Genomic DNA, 5,986 nt, shown 5'->3' on the forward strand with positions numbered 1-5,986 from the left:
ACTCCAATCTTGCTGGGAAGCCCGTGTGTCGGGTGGGGTGGGGTGGGATTGCCCCTCATCCACAGCTCCAGGGGAGGCCCTGGTTGGCCCCAGTGGTGGTTTCAGGGGTGGGTAGTAACCACAGCTTAAGCCTTTGCTGGGCCACAGGATGGTGAACAGAGGGAAGATGCCAGACCTTGATTTTGCGTTTGAGGCACGGACATCCTCCCACTCTCTCTCTACAAGACTGAGGAAGCAAGCCACCCTGAGGGCAGTTGGCAGTCACCTTGCAACCAAGAGAGAAGCCAGCCTTGGAATAAATCTGACAACACTGGAGGCAGAGCAAGGAGAGAGAAAAGAAACCCAATCCTTGGTGAGTGATGTCACCGCCTTGCTTCAGGGTTGTCCTGTTAGGCGAATCAATGTTTCCCTATTGCTTGGAACAGTTTGCAACAGTTCATGTTGAAACAGAAGTATTCCTTGCTGATTAAGGGCGGCAGGAAGCTGTAGAACTAAAGACAAAGCACGCCCAGGAATCCAGCCTGGATTCAGCAGCCTCCGGCCCTGGGAGGACCGCTCCAGACAGGAGCAGGTCATCCAACCCGAGGAGCTTAACAGCTACTTGCCTGGGACCCCGGCAGCTCTGGAGGCTGCCCAGGGCCCGTGGCATGCCAAGTTGGCCAAGAGGGACTGGCTGACTCCAGACACAGCCTGATGGGCTGCTTTATCCTATCATTACATTTCTATTTTCTTGTTTGCAATTAGAAGCATTTACTTTTAATTTAGATAATTTTCCTTCTTTTCTCTTGTCTGCCTTCAGAACAGATCTGCATGGTGGGGCTGCTTTCCAAAGGGCCCTTGATTCCCGTGTTCATTGGTTGGAGCATTTGCTGTATTTGCAGCCAAGAGGCCTCGGGCCCTGGATCATTATGTTCCTCTGTTTTCCCCGTTCAAGTGCTCGGTGAAAACCCGTAATGAAAGCAGACAGGCAGAGCTCTCAGGCATTCTTCTGAAGGTCGGGCCCTTCCCTCCTGCACCCCTACTATGGACCCGGCATCTCCTAAAGAGAATGCTGTCCTTTGGGGGAGCCCTTACGAAAGCTCTCACCACACACAGAACAGCAAATCCATCAGGGCAAAGGGATTTGCCTTTGGGAGTCTTCCAACAGCTCAACAGCAACAAAACACAATCTGGCCATGTAACTTGCAGAACACAGCAAGACACAGACTTTCCCAGTGCTTGCAAACCTCATGGAAGTGTGCACAAGAGCTGGGGCAGACAGGATATGCTTCCGTTTAAGTCAGCAGGAAGGGAGAGTTGATGGCAATGAGGGCTTTGATCCCCTTATAAGTTTTTTCCTTAGCTGTTCTACTTGTGGGAAAGTCCTTCCCTTGAATCACTAACACTTCTTACAGGTCTTGGCTTACACCTGTAAGACTCACACACACTGGGGAATGGTGGACAACTCAGTTCTGTACACATAAGAAACACCTGGGCAGTGAGGGCGCACAGAAAAGTTCCTGACGTCTCTGCTTAATGCCACGGACATTGTTTCCCAGGAGGTTGTTTCAAAAGCAAGTAGGGGCCAGCATCTGGCCTGCCTGTTAAGGCACCTGTTAGGATGCCTATGTCCCGTGTGGAAAGGCCTGGGTTCGATTCCTGGCTCTGGCTCCTGACTCCACTTTTCTGTTAGTGCACGTCCTGGGAGGCAGCCGTGATGACTCAAGTTACTGAGTTCCTGCCATTTACATGGGAAACCTGGACTGAGTTACCAACTCCCTGCTTCAGCCTTGCCTGGCCAGCCCAGCCCCAGACAATAGTAGGTATTTGGGGGGTGATCCAGCAACTGAGAGCTGCTCTGTGTGTGTGTGTATGTGTGTATTCCCTCTCCATCTTGCAAATAAAAACTTAAACGCAGGGGCAGATCCTTGGCCAGGCAGTCTGGACCAGCATTCAGTGTTTGGATTTGACTCCCAGCCCTGATCCTGATTCTAACTTCTTGCTAATGCACACCCTGAGAGGCACAGGTGATGGTCCAAGCACCTGGGTCCCTTAGGCTAACATGGAAGACCTGAATGGAGTTCCCAGTTCCCAGCACGGCTTTTGAAGGCATCGAGGGAGTGAACCAGTGGAGGGAGCTCTGTCTGTCCATCTCTGTCTCCCAAGTAGATAAAAAGCAAGCAAAATTAGCTTGATTCCAACCTTCAAAAAAGCAAAGCACTGCCTCATGGTGGAATTGTCTTCATCTTAATCATCCTACCTTTAAAGACAGAAGCATGAGCCAGGGCTGCACCCACACCCCCGCCCGCTCCCAGCTGTTGCCATGGCTCGCTCAGACCAGCAGCCGCCTGGAGCCGGCGCGGAAATGGAGAGCACGCTGGGTCAGTCCAAAATATCGCCTGGGATAATGAGCAGAGGCCCGAGAATTCTGAAAGGCAAAAGGCCCTCTCCTTTGTGAGGCTGCCCTCAGCTGAAAGCAGACAAGAAAGGGAAGGAGAAAATAGAACAGACTTTGTCTTATTAACCTGGCACACACGCCTGGCGAGTGGGGGCTTAGCCGGCCAATTGCAAGGGTCTCGATGGGAGATTCAGAACTCCACAAGTGGCTGTCACTATGGAAACGCTGCAAAGGAACCCCAAGAATGAAGGCCCTGGGCCTGGGGAAAATGTCGGAGGAGGATGGATGGTGCTCTGAAGATGCTGTAGTCTGAAGGCTGTGCCGGGGAGCAGGAGAAATGGATGCAGCCAATGTTGCTGCCTCCTGAAATGGACACTTGACACCAGCCCCCAGGGTACCAGGATTTAGAAAGAACAATGTTCTGTGTCCCGCCTGGCTGGGGTACCCGGGCTGCAGACTCTCGGCTGGCTCCAGGGCACAGCTGGCCCGGGGCCTGCTGCCCAGGGGGCCTCGGAAGAGCGTCAGCCTTGCAAGGCCCAGGGCGCCAGGGCTGGAAACCTCGGGTGAAATGAAGAGGAGCAAAATGCATCTGGGATAGGAAATGAAACAGGGGCTGGGACGAGCTCAAAGCTGTGGGCAGCTAAATATAGGCCTGGATTTTCTCTCAGGAAGTGATCCCATTCAAGGTCATATTTTGACAGAGAAATGCCCCAGAAGAACCTCATTTGCGAGATAAGGCCGGAGTGCAGCTCAGGGTCCTGCCCCGAGGCTGAGGCTGGGAACCCAGGATTGGACTTGATGGCATCGGCTGTCCCTTCCAGCCCTGTGATTCCACGGTAATTGGCTGGCGGGTGTAGTGATTTTCCAATACACCCGTGATTATGAGACGCTCTTTAAATGCACCGTGTAGACATTCTAAATAGCACGTTTGTCGACAATTACCCGGCCGGGAGATTACACAAACACAATACCTCACACAGAAGCAGGGTTCTCTTACAACATCCGGGGGCAGAAAAGGCAGCTGCAGGCAGCGCGCCCACCACGAGGCCCTCGGCTTTTTAAGGAGGTGTCAATGTCCTGTCTGTGCCTTTACTGGACGCACAGTTTTGGTTCCATGCTTGGGGCCATCACAGCAATAGAAATGAGAAGAACCAGAACAGCAGCGCCAATGATTATGTCAGACAACAACTACTGGGTCCCAGGCATCATTCGAAATGCTTTCTCGTGTACCCAGCACCCCTCTGATCCTCACAGCCACTCCTGGAGGAATCACTATTTTCCAGATTCTCTGGTTAAAGAAATCATCCGCAGCCTTACACTCTGGCTGGGTTTGCAGTACACTCACTTGATTCTGAAAAACGCATCCCCAGAGAGGTCTTCCCCCACCGTGGGACAGTGATGGACCATTCTCTCTGCCTTCTGGGCAGCACAGGACCTCTCAGAAAGGGGCATTGGCTGGACACAGGTCCCAGGAATGGAGGAAGTGGGCCTTCACATCCCACAGGAGGAGGGATTGGAGAAGCCAGCTGACGTCATTCACAGATATTGTCCTCGGCTCTCCTTCCAACTCAAAGTATTAGCCATGTGAGTTTTTTCATAATATGAGGGAGAGTCATAGAAAAATAGCAAGCTTACAGGTGAAGGATGCAAAAAGGATGAGGGTTACAGCAAAGCTGTCCAGGCACCTTGTGAGATCCCAAGAACAGAATGTATTTTCTGATGCTTGGGAAGCTTGCTCTCTGTGTTAGTCTGTTCCAGCTGCTATCACAAATATCTTAGATTGGGTAAGGTGCTGGGAGTCTGTTTCGAAGAGTATGCCTTCTCTCGCCATGTCCGCACACGGCAGAAGGAGAAGCAATAGACCTAGCTTGTGCCTCTTTGATATGAACGTGAATCCTGGGTTAGTGCTGTGGCACAGCAGGTTAAGCCACCACCTGTGATGCCAGCATTTCATGTTGGAATGATGGTTCATGTCCCCACTGTTCTGTTTCCCATCCAGCTCCCTGTTAATGCACCTGGGAAAGCAGAAGATGGCCCAAGTACTAGGACCACTGCCACCCACATGGGAGACCCAGATGGAGTTTCTGGCTCCTGGCTTCAGCCTGGCCATAGTGGCCCTTTGAGAGAATCAGTTAATGGAAAAATCTCAATCTCTCTCTCTCTGTCTCTCTCATCTATTCCTACCTGTCACTTTGTCTTTCCAATAAATAAATCCTCAGGAAAAAAAGGGGGGGGGGGCATTGCTGTGGCACAGTGGGTTAACACCCTGGCCTGAAGCACTGGCATCCCATATGGGCGCCAGTTCTAGTCCCAGCTGCTCCTCTTCTGATCCAGCTCTCTCTCTCTGCTATTGTCGCTCCCCGTCTTCGTGGGGGAACGACACTAAACCCTGCCTAGGCTTCATATCTGAGTCACGGCACCATTATGTCGCTCCCCCTCTTCATGGAGGAACGACACAGGACCCTGCGCTGTTCTTTCGTCTGCTCGGCCCTCCCCGGGTTTGCTGCTGGTTCTTCCTGGGTTAGCTACTGTCCCTTCCACCTCCGTGGAAGGGCGGTTCCCCCTGCCACATTCCCCACTTCCGCAGGGGAGCGGCACACTGCCGGCCGGCTCTCTCGGGGGCTGCACAGGTGTTCCCCTTAGATGTTCCTGGCGCATGCCGTCTCTCTCCTCCTTTATAGTCCTCCTCCGCCAATCCTAACTCGGCTGCCCACACGCCGAGTACGCTGCTCTCCTCCAATCAGGAGCAGGTCCTGCTGTTTATTGGTTGAACTGGAGGCAGCTGGGTAGAAGCTGTTTTCTCCTCTCCCAGCGCCATATTGTGGGAGAGCAGATGCATAGAAGAAGTCTTAATTCCAGTAACAGTATAGTCCGAGCTGCTCCCCACAGCTATGGCTTGGGATAGCAGTAGAAGATGGCCCAACTCCTTGGGCCCTTGCACCCACGTGGGAGACCCGGAAGAAGCTCCTGGTTCCTGGCTTCTGATCGGCACAACTCCAGCCATTGCAGCCATCCAGGGAGTGAACCAGTGGATGGAAGACCTCTCTCTCTGTCTCTACCTCTCTCTGTAACTCTGTCTTTCAAATAAATAAAATAAATCTTAAAAAAAAAGAACGTGTATTGTCTTAAAAAAAAAAAAAAAAAAAAAAACACTAATCCAGTACCTACAAGAATTCAAGTGCTAGTAGTTTGTTTAGGAGGTAAAACACCAAAGAGTGGAGCAGGGAGACAGGAAGACAAAGGAAGCCAGCAGTGTGTTATCAAAAAAGGGACAACTGTGTACAGCAGGACTCAATCCCACCTGGAACTCAGAGACCACATAGAAGAGGGGCATCAAATTTTTCTGAAAAGGCCAGATAATATCTGTCCCTGTTACAAATACCAGCTCTGACATAGGAATTTGCAAACAGTCATGGATGACACATAAACAAATGAGCATGGCTGTGTGCCAATGATAACTTATTTCCGAAACGGGGTGATGGCTGGACTTGGATCCTGGGTCATAGTTTGCCGGGCCTTGATGTAGAATAACCAAAAGTGAGAAGCCGCGGTATTTAGCCACTGACTTTGGTCTGGCTGTCATTGGTTGAGGACTTCTGGGTGTGTTCA

General features: G+C 51.6%; 1 long non-coding RNA gene across 1 annotated transcript; it reads left to right on the forward strand.

The window, feature by feature from the left end:
* The first annotated feature begins 246 nt into the window (after window positions 1-246).
* LOC127483557 (uncharacterized) lies at window positions 247-4,717 on the forward strand. Its single transcript, XR_007909949.2, has 3 exons — window positions 247-352; window positions 1,673-1,798; window positions 4,377-4,717. It is a non-coding gene; the product is annotated as an uncharacterized lncRNA (long non-coding RNA).
* Window positions 4,718-5,986: the final 1,269 nt, after the last annotated feature.

The sequence above is a fragment of the Oryctolagus cuniculus genome, chromosome 13 (assembly GCF_964237555.1).
Source record: "Oryctolagus cuniculus chromosome 13, mOryCun1.1, whole genome shotgun sequence".
Lineage (NCBI taxonomy): Eukaryota > Metazoa > Chordata > Mammalia > Lagomorpha > Leporidae > Oryctolagus > Oryctolagus cuniculus.